Here is a 12,264-nt window from a genome sequence, read left to right on the forward strand (position 1 = left end):
AAGGGACCCTCCTTAATTTCCTGGACTGTAAAGGAGGAGGGCATAAGGAGGGAGGGGGAGAAACTTATAAAATTCTATTAATGTAACCTTACAATAAAGATATAACTAATACTCCCAGGTGTGATGTTTGTCTGGATAGCTAAAGGAAGACAAAAAAGAGAAAAAGAAAAAGAAAGAAAGAAAAGATGGGGGAGGCAGGAAAGGAGAGAACATGGGTCATGTTAGGGAGTGAAGAGTTAGGTAATTCAGATATACCCTGCCAAATTTCTCTCTCTCTCTCTCTCTCTTTTTTTTTTGCTTTAATTTATATGCCGCCCTTCTCCGGAGACTCAGGGCGGCTTTCAATGCGTTAAGCAATAGCCTTCATACTTTTGTATATTTATACAAAGTCAGCTTATTGCCCCTACAATCTGGGTCCTCATTTTACCTACCTTAGAAAGGATGAAGGCTGAGTCAACCTTGAGCCTGGTGAGATTTGAACTTGCAGTAATTGCAAGCAGCAGATGTTAATAACAGTGCTTTAGTCCACTGTACTATCAGGCTCTTAGCAATTGACTGAAACCTGGAACAACCAACTTATCCCAGATTTTAATTCTATAGGACCCTGATCCTGTCCAGTGTGGTATACCAAACAGAATAAGCCTCAATCTGTTTATTCTCCATATGGAACAAAACACATTTTTCATTTCATGCTCACATCTGTGCATAACCTGGAATCCAACTGTAGGTTAACTGGGATAAGAATTTATCGCCCCACCCTTAAAAAAAAGAAAAAGACAGAATACAAATGCCAGAAAAAGTCAATTAAAAAAAGTTTTCGCCTTTTCTGGGGCAAATTTTGGGATTAAAAATAAAATAAAATTAAATTAAAGACTAAGATTAAATTTAACTCAAAATTTTGTCTTTAAAAAGGTAATCATCAATTTAATTAGTAACAATATACAGTAAAGACAGATTACTAAAGCCATGCTTTTCAAATGACAGTAGCTGTGGCTTTATAAATAACTTGATAACTATGATGATGAATCACATACACTTCACAGAACCTATGAGCTATTTTGTTCATACCAAACTGATTTTATAAATAGATATGTAATCTGATTTACAGTCAAAGCTTTCAAGGTCATTCCTTGTCAACAAAAAAGTTTAATGAATGGCTACAATGTACTTCATTTACCATATTTGAAGAGTCACATAAAAATGAAATATTTCTTGAACCATCAGAAACAATCTTCCTTAACAGTCAATTGTATACTTCTAATAATAAAAAGAGGACAAGCTAAGATGTCTGATCACATTTGTTAGAAATGTTTTCTACTCAAATCCAATTGAAGTATATTATGAAATTAATCTTCCATTAATTTTAAAACTATGCATGAAAACTTTAATCTCATGCATAAATAAATCAACATTCCATTTTATCTTCTTCTTTGTAGGGATGGGAAGAATGCAGACTGGTTATATTTAATCTCTGAAAAAGTAGATCCATGTGAATTATGGACTATGGTATATAGGTTCAGAAGCTTTACATTGTCACTTAAGATGACTTTTTTTCCCAAACACAATTATTCTAATAACACCTATTTCTTATCCAAGTTTAGGATTTAGCAAGAATGATGAGTAGAATCTTTTATTAATGTATTTTTTTTCCCAAATGAACTAAGAATTGATAATTGTACAGTTAGACAGATAAATTGTTTAAACCAGAATGAACTTAGGGTATTCGTAGTGGAAACAATAATTGATGGGAAATAAATGACCTCACTAATCCAAATGGAAATACCACAATTGATGGCCACAATTATTTATCCTGAATGTCTTATGTCTCCTAGATTCACAGAATTTGGGTTGAAAAATGAACTGTTTTCACTGCTTCAGTAGGATGTATATTATTAGGTCAATGCTTCTCAACCATGGCAACTTTAGGATTGGAACATCCACAATTCTCCAGCCAGCTTGGCTGGCTTGCTAATTAATCATCATTAATGATAATTAATCAGCAAGCAACTCTGGGCACCACAAGCACAGTGACCCTGGCCCATTCTTGAGGAGATCTAGCAAGCCACATGCCCGTTGGTCATGACTCTGCTGACAGTGGCAATGGTTTCCAGAATGCCCTGGAGAGAGCTGTAGGTCCTCCATGATGTCATTGTGCCTCTTAGGTTCCTCTAATGCTTATGTTTCTTCACTAATGACAGGTGAATGTCCACCTGGCCAGTTGGCTAGGAAAGAGAAAGGGGCCCCATCCTCAGCAGTCACCAATTTTTCCCTTTGCAAGAATTCTCAGCACCCTCCTTTCTCCCTTCTGCTCTTTTGCTCTGCGTTAACTGACTATTAACTTATTATTATTCCTAATTATTCCTAATAAACCTTGGAATGAGTAGCATTGTTCATGACTACAGAAGTACAGTGTGCTATGGTTATTTTAGTTCAAAGGGTCATTGCATATTATGCTTGGATCTGTACCACAGAGAGTCAGAAGTTAACTTTTTTCTGTAGCTTTTTTCCCGTTTTGTTTGCAGCACCCCCCCATTTTGCTTTTCTCCTGTTCTTCTCCTTTATCTTTCCATCTTCTTCTTCTTCTTCTTCTTCTTCTTCTTCTTCTTCTTCTTCTTCTTCTTCTTCTTCTTCTTCTTCTTCTTCTTCTTCTTCTTCTTCTTCTTCTTCTTCTTCTTCTTCTTCTTCTTCTTCTTCTTTTGATTTTGTAGTCTTTGAAATTTAATAAAGTGTTTTGCCAAAAAAATTATTCCAATGCAGGTACAGATGATAAAAAATGCAATACCAATGCAATGAATACAAATATAGAAAATGACAGTTTTCATCCCCAAATGAAACAATTCAGTCTTCACATTTCCAGCAGTGTAGATACAAGCCAAATTTTGAAAGGCCGGCCATTCCACAGGATGGAGTTAACAACTGAAAAAACAGATGGTTTGCAATCTCTAGCCCAGTGATGGCTAACCTTTTTGTCCTTGCATGCTGAAAGCGTGCACGCATGATAGCACGCACATGCGTGCTCATACCCATAATACAATGTGCGCAAGACACACCCTGTGCATGCATGTGCCAATCCCTATGCGAGCTCCCCCCCGTACATGCACGTGCATGCACGTGCGACCATGCCCTGTTTTGGACCTAGCAGACCTCCCTGAAGCCTCCTGGGATCAGAAACAGGGAATGGGTGCAGGGGTCATGCCGCACCTCCCAGGCTCCCCCTAGCCCCCCCCCCTGCATGTCTACACTGTTACAGATGTTATGTCTGCCTTGTATGCAGCTTTATTCCTCTCTAGCATTCATTTCCATTGTTCAGTGATGCATTTCCTGTCTCTCTAGGATTTACCTCTATCTGCTCCTGTGAGGCACTTCCTGTTCCTGTTGGATGTATATACAGCTCAGCTGGGGCAAGGGCTCGTGTGCTGGCAGAGAGGCCTACGTGTGCCACCTGTGGCACGCGTGCCATAGGTTCACCATCACAGCTCTAGCCCCTTCATCAGATGAACTTGGGGAACCATCAAAAATTTTTAACCAGGTGTATATGGTGGGCAGATCAGACATACACTTTCTGGGCAGAGAGGACCGTATTAAGTATCTAGATGCCAAGCCATCATTGAGTAAAACCAATACTTTGATTTGTATCCAAAACCTGCTGGTAATCTATGCAATAATTAAGCCTGGTTCATCAATGTACAAGCCAAAGAAACAATTAAATGATTAAATTATTGCCTTTACAAGTCCCAGAGACCAGAAAGCAGATGTTTCTCCCCATTTTAACTAACAAGAAGACAAATTAAAATGACTGAAGATCAAGCTGCTGATGTGTAAAGAGGCACATGTGCTTTGCCAATCTTACCTTCATAGTATAAGTTGGATGTGACCTTGCATCTGTATTTGATCAAGTTCACCTGTCTTTCACTATAGTACTCCAGACATTTCTTCTGGTGCTTCATCTCATAGGGGGTTTGAATGAACCAAATATATGCTTGTTCCCCAAGATCATCCAATATCAAGAAGCTACTCAAAAGCAATCCCATTAAGATTCTGTTCATTTCCCTATTCTAGGAATCACCCAAGGAATCAATAGAACTGCCTGCAAGTAATTCTCAATTTTATTTGGAATTCCTTCATGTTTTATTCAAGCACAGCAGTCAATCCGGAGTTTGTAGAATTTGAAAACTTCACATTTGAGGCTTTTGTAAGAATTGTAAGTACTTGTAGAGTACTTGTAGAGAATACATTTTTAATTTTTTTTTCATCAGAACATCAGAATTTTCTGTTATGCTTTTGTTGAATTAAACAGAAGTATTAAATCATCTGGCAGAGAATCTGCTAGAAGTCTGATCTATGACATTAAGACATCTTTGGTTATGTAATTTTTTTAAAAAATTAGCATAAACTACCTGAAATTTTTGAACCTTGCTTTCTCCAGTTGGTGTTAATCTAAGCTTTAATCTAAGCTGTTTTTCACAAGCCTAATACATGGGAAAAATTAAGCTGATAGTTTCTTGATTTTAATGAACAACTGCAATTAAAAAATTAATTACTTTTTCCAAATTAAAACAGCACACAAAATAAATTTGTTTGACCCTAAATATCCATAACAATAACAATTTTCTTCCCATTCTGAATAAATGAAGTGATGTATCGACACTGAAATAGAAATTAATATTAATTTAATCTGAACTGCACATATAAAAAATAGATCTTTTCCTATACACATAATAAATAAATGCTAATGAAAACTTGCTAATTAGTTTGTAATCTAATTGATAGAGACATTTCAATGTACTTAAGAAAGCAGGTCAGTCAGCTCTGAACTTTACACTCAATTTTAGATGTGTATATGAGGGAGATGGGAATTAGATTTTTATTTTATGCTAGCACAAAGCTGAGATTATTGTTACTATTATTTTTTTTAAAAAAATCAACAAAGTACTTTTTTACTACTCAGAATTTTTACTACCGGTTTTCGGAACTACTCAAACTTTTCGCTACCAGTTCTCCGGAACTGGTCAGAATCTGCTAAAACCCACCTTTCGTAGGCTGGATGCGTCACACACTGGCCACGCCCATACCTGGTTTAGCGAAGGGGAAAAAAGTCATGATACATCATGTGACAATGCCGTGACAACGCGAGTTTGACACCCCTGGCCTATAGTAAGAAGAAGACACATTGAGATAATGTTCATATTCCTAGTATAGTCTGGGAGTGAGAGAAGTCACTGCACGCAGTGAAAAAGTTAGTAGACCCTGTTTCAGAGAAGTAATCACAACACAAAAGAGATGTTTCATTGAATAAAGTGCAGCGTTATACCCTTGTCCTAAACCAGTTGCAAAGATCCAGTGGTGTGATTTCACACACAACATAGCAACATATGACTCTTGCTTTATCACCCTAGAAGAATATTAAAGAAACTAGCAGGATCAGATGAAAAGCATTTGGTCTAGTTCCCTTAAACAACACATCTGATGCTCCAGGGAAATCATTCTCCCATTTTAACTTCCCAACAAATAATACTGTTTCTAAATCTAGAGGTTTCGTGTAATTACAGGCTTCATTGGTGTGTCACTCAGACTCCTATTCTACATCTGAGGCAATTTCACACAATCGAGAAGCAGTGGGTTGGCGTTCCTCAATCTATAGTGTAAGAGCAATGGTTCCTAAATAGAGGGAAATTAACTGGAGGTAATGCAGCAATTTGTAATTGCTTATTTGTGAGTTGAGAATCCAATTTGGGACTGCCAAGATACTTGACTGCCAAGATACTTGCGTAAAATAACAGAGTCTGGTTTTTGTGTGGGCTTAATGACATTATTTGAGACCCAGAAAAGGAATAATTGGGTCAAACAGTTTAAAAACCTCTGGTGTAGAGTTTATCAGAGGAAAGGCCATGTGACTTCTCCCTTACAGAGAAATCTCTGTGCAGCACAAGCTGTCAGAAACAGGACTATTAGGAAATCCTAAACATTGTATGGAGCATCAGCCTTCATTATCTAGTAAATGTTAGACATATCTCCATTTAGTGGACATCAGATGCAGTGGAGCAAATTTCCATCTAAATATCCTACTGTAATAATGGACTTGACAATGGCATCCAAAGTGGTTCATACTAGCAGATTAATTTTATGTTAATGTTATGTCATTCACCAAAACTCTACATCATTTGCATAATTACACAAATTATGTCATTTGCATCAACTCAGGACGTTCTAATGCAAATTAACATAAAACATTTGCATAACAACATTATGCAAATGGACTGAGTCACTATGGATTATTCAGATATGTACTCTTGTATTTAATGGATAATTGGGTATAATGGACATCCTGTCTTCCCAATTGGTCAGATAAATTGAGGACTTAACAATACTGCTGTTCAACCAAATGTTTTCTAAAATGCATACATCGTGCTGACCTAAATTAATAACTAATACCATGAAGAAAATATGAATGATGCTTATAGTTTGTACTATATTTATCAGCAGTGAGGTGGTCACTGAAAATCTGCTATGTATTTAGTTCCTTATATATGAAGGTATATGTTTATCTACAGTCTTGTTCTATCCAAGATTTTTCAAGATATACTGGATATCTGCCAATGATGAGAAGTCAGTCTCAAGTCTTTGAAAGAAAGGGGTAGGGATAAGCACTTTTGATCTATTTCCTGCTACTCAAGGAATTCTTTCTTTTAAGATTGAGAAACAATAAAGAATTCCACAGATGTCACATCATTTTTTTTCTCAATCAAAGAGCAACCTTAACCATCTTCTTCATGACAGAAGTATCTTCTTCTGCTGTGGTCTTTTGTACTTGTAGAATAAGATATTGTCTGTGAAGAAAGTGAGATGCTGAAAAATCTCCCAAATAAATTATTGCAACAGATGTTGCAAGCCAAAAAGCCAGTGTAATGTAGATGAATATAGAGTTAGTGCATGAAATTCCAGAAGAGTTTCTTTGAAGGGAGAACTACTGCCATCCCAGAAAACTTATTCAGATTAAATCCAACCTATTAAAAATATCACTGTTTTAGATTTATTTATTCTTGATTTATATTCAGGTATTATGCTTTGGGTTTATTTCTTCCCACACTTCAAAGTCAACCCAAATACTTGGTTGTGACTGATGTAATAATGACAGGATGGCCCCATTAGATAGGCAACTCAGATGGCAGATGCTAAAAGTAGCAAAATATTGAATGATAGTTGTGTGAGTCATCAGTTCTGAGCTATGCTCCTTAACCCAGTCTGCTTCCTTTAGCTGCATTGAACAAAGCTGTCTGAACCCCATGTTGAAATGAGATTCACCTGTCAGTCTGGACAGCTTCCCTGCGTTGAACAGCAAGAGACTGGGATGCTTTGCCTTGGACAGCAAACTGTCTTATCTGAATCCTGAATTGTAAGAAAAACATGTCAATAATGTACTCTGCCATTTTTCTTTTGATTTTAAACATTTTTCAGAACAGGAAAGAAATATTCCAGGTTTTCACGTTGTAAAAATGTCAGTGTAAAGCATAAAAGATTAACTGAAGGAAAAAAAAGGTTTTACTTTAAAATGTTATTGTTTGCATACATTTCTCTCCTGTGCCATTATTTGGCACAGTTTATTGATTAGTTTCCTCCACACTTTTTTCCAATAAGTAATTACCTGTAAATGGGAATGGATTCCAAAAGTGTTTTGTAAATCAAGGTTCAAGTTCACTTTATGCAAATAATTGTGCAACACTAGAAGATTAAACACCAGTATTATAATCATCTGTGAAGAGAAATGGAATGGGACAAAACAACCTTGGTAAAACCCTAATGCTACTACATCTTTACCATTGCAATATACTGGCTACAAGTTCCTAGATTTTTTGCCAGTATGTATTGCAACTGTAACTTAGACTTTCCACTCAACATGATGAATCATACCTCTTAAGAACAGGACAGCACATTTGAGCACATTTGAGCAGCCTGGCATATGGTAGAACAAATTCCATACATGCCTAAACTCCCTCTCTCTCTCCCTCCCTCCCTCCCTCCCTCCCTCTCTCTCTCTCTCTCTCTCTCTCTCTCTCTCCCTTTCTTCTTGAACCTTAGCTTAGAGTGGTGATGTTGTTTTGGGGTGTATGGTTGCAACCAGTTTAGACTGCTATTTTGTATCATAAAGTCACAGAGATGTTTTAGAATTTAAACACTGAAAAACATTAAAAAAAAGTTCAACAGGATAACAATAATTCAGAAAAATTAGGTAGTCCTTTTTTTTGTTTTTGTCTGTTTCATTTTTATCATCTTCACTGAGGAACAAGAAATGAAATATTATTATTGCTACCAATCACATATAATTGTTACCAGTTACAGTAACAGCTGCAACAATATATCAGAAATGAACCAACCAATCTGACATCAATTCCTGGGAAGAGTGTACAGGAATCCACTAAAAAAATCAGCCTGTAAGTATTTGAAAAAAATGTAGTAATTACTATACATTAGGACAACTTTGTCAGGTACAAGTCCTGCCAGACTAAAGTTTTTTTTTTTTTATATCAGGTAAGTTTCATAGTAGATTGTGGGAATGCTAACCTTAATATCATATTTCCCCCAAAATAAGACTCTGTCTTATAATTTTTTGAACCCTGAAATAAGTGCTTGGCTTTATTGCCATGAGCTCAAAAGCCCGATTGGTCGTATCATCAGGGGATGTCTTATTTTGAGGGAAACAGTGTAGGTAGGTATAATGCATCATGATATGAGCAAAAATATTTGGCAAAGTGCCTTCTGGAATTATGATTAGCAGCTAATTAAGAGAATTAAATGGATGCAAAAGCTGCCTGGTTTCCTAATCACACTGGAGTAAAGAATCTTGTCAAGTGCTTAGGGTTCAATCTTGGAGGCTGTGTTCCTCAACATTTTTATTAGTGTTTTGGAAGAAGTCAAAGACCTGCTTATCAAATTTGTCAAAGATACACATTTGAATGAGATAGCTAATACCTTAGAATATAAGGGGAAAAAATTCAAAATTATCTTGATAGATTAGAGAAACGGGTTAAAAGGAAGAAAAGAAAGTTATCAGTGACATGTGCAACATTCTTATTTATCAAACAGGGAAAAAAATGAACCCATATAGAGTGCAAGGAAGAGTACTAGTGACAAAAGTTAATTAATAATATGTATTAGCAATAGAATATGGCTGGAGAATACACAAAAGCCATTTTGGGCTGTGTCAGCAGGAATGTGCTTTCAAATCATCAGCAGTAATTGTTTATTTAATTCTGTGTTGGTCAGACCCCACCTTGAGAACTAGGGCAGCAAGGATGATCAGTAATTAGATCTTTGAAGGGAGAGTGTAGTAGTGGGGTATGTTTAACCTTGGGAAAAGGTTAAACATACCTCAGGTGAGCATCCCTCCATTACCTGAAAATAAATTGCATTGAATAGACAGAGATCTGCTCTCTGTCCCTGTCATGGCTCAGAATAATGGATTTAAATGACAGAAATGTACATCCTGGATGAATATTAGATGAAAACCAAAAATACCTATCCTCATTGCAAAGGCAATTCAACAGTAGAATCAATGACCAATGTCTTCATTGGATCCATCAAGCATCTGTTGGGGATGCTTTAATTTGGATACATGTACTGACCACGCAGTTGGCCTTTGTGGCCTAAATGGTTTAATGATTCCATGAAGCTGAGAAATACAGGTAATCTTCTTCCCTTTCTTTTTTCAGAGGAATAACAATAGCATTTAGACTTATAGACTTATATACTGCTTCACGGTGCTTTTTCAGTCCTCTCTAAGCAGTTTACAGAGTCAGCATCTTGCCTCCCAGAGAACAATCTCATTTTATCAACCTCAGAAGGATGGAAGTCTGAGTCAACCTTGAATTGGTCAACTGAACTCCTGGCAGTGAGCAGTGGATTAGCCAGTGCCACTAAAAAAGCCTGATATCTGAGTCTATTCAACATCACTCCTATGAAAATAGCAACTATCATTCTTTTTCTTTTAATTACATTTGCAAAATAATTACTTGAAGTGAGGATGTCTTATCACTCTTTAGAATAGTCATTACCTAAAACGCATAATTTATTTATGGTCATTAATTGAGATGACATGCAGAAAAAAAAAACTACAGAAAAGAACCCACATATGATATATTAACTTGTTTATCCATTATTTTACACCAAGTAAAATTTTGCATGCTGCATCTTGAGCAGTGTTCTCAAGTAAATAATCATTAGAAATCACAGGGAGTGACAATAAGTTAGCACAGTCAATTTCTAATATGCCTTTTCATAGGTAAAGGAGAATTCATACAGGTAGAACAGGAGTCATACCTATTCAAAAGGCCACACTCTTTCAAGTAATAGCCACAAAGTTATGAATTATAACTTTTCCTCTGATCATCTGTAGGTGTATATACATTCCTAGAAACTCTTTTTCTCTTGGAATAACAGATGATGAAATAACTACAAATGGAAAAGTCTATAAAGATAATTTTGAAATCCACTTTAGTGGTATTGCCAAGGCAAATGGCAGATGTGGATGGTTTGCTGTTTTGAGGAGGACACTACACTTGTTAAAGCTTGCTTTCCTTTCCAATATTTTTTCACCACCCTGCTCTACAACTTGGACAAGAAGATAATCTGCTTTACCACATTTTTAGCCTGATGCCATAACCCCTACACCAAACTGGCTGTCTGATGCATTTTTAAATTACCTTCCAGAAAAAAAAAAAACCAGGATGCAAATAGTAAGAAAAAAATCATCATCTGTTCACTTTGCTTTACAGATGAAGTTTTATTATAAAAAATGAAGCAGGGCAAAAACAAACAAACCAGCAAACAAAACAACAAGAACAACAACAAAATGTCCAGAGTTTTCAAATAATCACTTTTCTAAGGAGCTGAAGAAGAGCCGAAGAAGCTTCTTGGATGAGAAGCGAAACGTCTTCAAAGAAAAACCAGAAAGTTCAGTTGCCTCTTGAAAAAGCACCTTTGGCACACCTTTTAAGGACTTGCTTCATTCTTCTCAGCATATGTACAATATCCAAGGCTGTGAATTAGCAAGGAAAATGCTGTACCGTATTATAGTTTTATTCTCTATTTCTCTTTCTCTGTCTTCTGTCTTTATGGGGATGCCAACCAGTCAATTTGGCAATGTGCATGGCTGCTGTAATCAGATTACATTATGCAAGGCTTTGGGGAGTCAGAAAAGATGATGAATTACTTTATATGGAATATTACTTATTACTAGGTCATCAATTAGTATTAAGCTGACAGTCTCTAGGGCAGTTTAAAAATGGCCTAATTGACACTTCTCCATTACATCCCCCATTGTACCATACACATGTACATTATGGCTTGGACTAAGTGGGCATTTATTACTCAGCAAACTGAGCACAAGCGAAGCTTAGTAATTCAAAACATAATTGGTTTTCATGGAGAGGACAAGAGGGGGAATCTAAGAAAATCTGACATCCAGACACTAATGTATTACCCTCTGTGTATGCGGATGAACAGCTCTTCAGGCTTAATGCCAAAACTTCCTAGCATTTACATTTATACAATAATAAATATTTATGTTTTTTATATATTAGGCCATATCCCAGGATAAATATGATTTATACTGTGTGCTTAATAGAGCCAGCTTTTTTCCTCTCCCCCACCTCTCTCTCTGCAAAAAACAACCTTTGAAAAAAATATTATGGACATTTTACCACAATTTATTATTGAAGTTGTGAGCAAACTAATTATCTAAAGATAGTGGAGGAGATGTCTTTTGCAATAGTGGTAAATCATCATTTCAGTTCATCATCTTTCATTTACATCTGAGCTTTTCCAGCTCTACTCTCTTCTGGGATTTCCTTTGATGCCTTCATTATTTTTCAAAGATAAACTAAGCTTTTTTTGGGGGGGGAAGTAATCTTTCTACAGAAATGGGAGCAATTTACTATTCATTATCAGAAGAATCCAGTTCAACTTAAGGATAGAATCCATGATCTGGGTCTTGAAATATGGTTATAGTAATTTAGCTGATAAAGCTATGAGAGAACGTCTTCTTGCTCTGAAAGTAATGGCCAATATTATCTTTTGTAGACTTACCTATTATGAGCTTATTTAAGTGTGGCTTGCACCTAGTCAAGTTTGCCAGACTTAGAAAAGCTAAGTAGAACCAAATTTGGCTCATATTTTCCTGGAAATATTATCAAGAAATACTAGGGCTAAACTGGGAATTGTAAAACAAAACCAACATCAGCTATTTTAGAAGACGAAAATGGCAACTTC

At 36.2% G+C, this 12,264-nt stretch overlaps 1 long non-coding RNA gene across 1 annotated transcript; it reads left to right on the plus strand.

The window, feature by feature from the left end:
• Positions 1-3,458: 3,458 nt before the first annotated feature.
• On the plus strand, positions 3,459-7,384 carry LOC117672369 (uncharacterized). Its single transcript, XR_004593203.1, has 3 exons — positions 3,459-3,529; positions 4,060-4,201; positions 7,256-7,384. It is a non-coding gene; the product is annotated as an uncharacterized LOC117672369 (long non-coding RNA).
• The last annotated feature ends 4,880 nt before the right edge of the window (positions 7,385-12,264 follow it).

This window comes from Pantherophis guttatus, chromosome 3 (genome assembly GCF_059756535.1).
Source record: "Pantherophis guttatus breed Tessera chromosome 3, ASM5975653v1, whole genome shotgun sequence".
NCBI classification, from domain to species: domain Eukaryota; kingdom Metazoa; phylum Chordata; class Lepidosauria; order Squamata; family Colubridae; genus Pantherophis; species Pantherophis guttatus.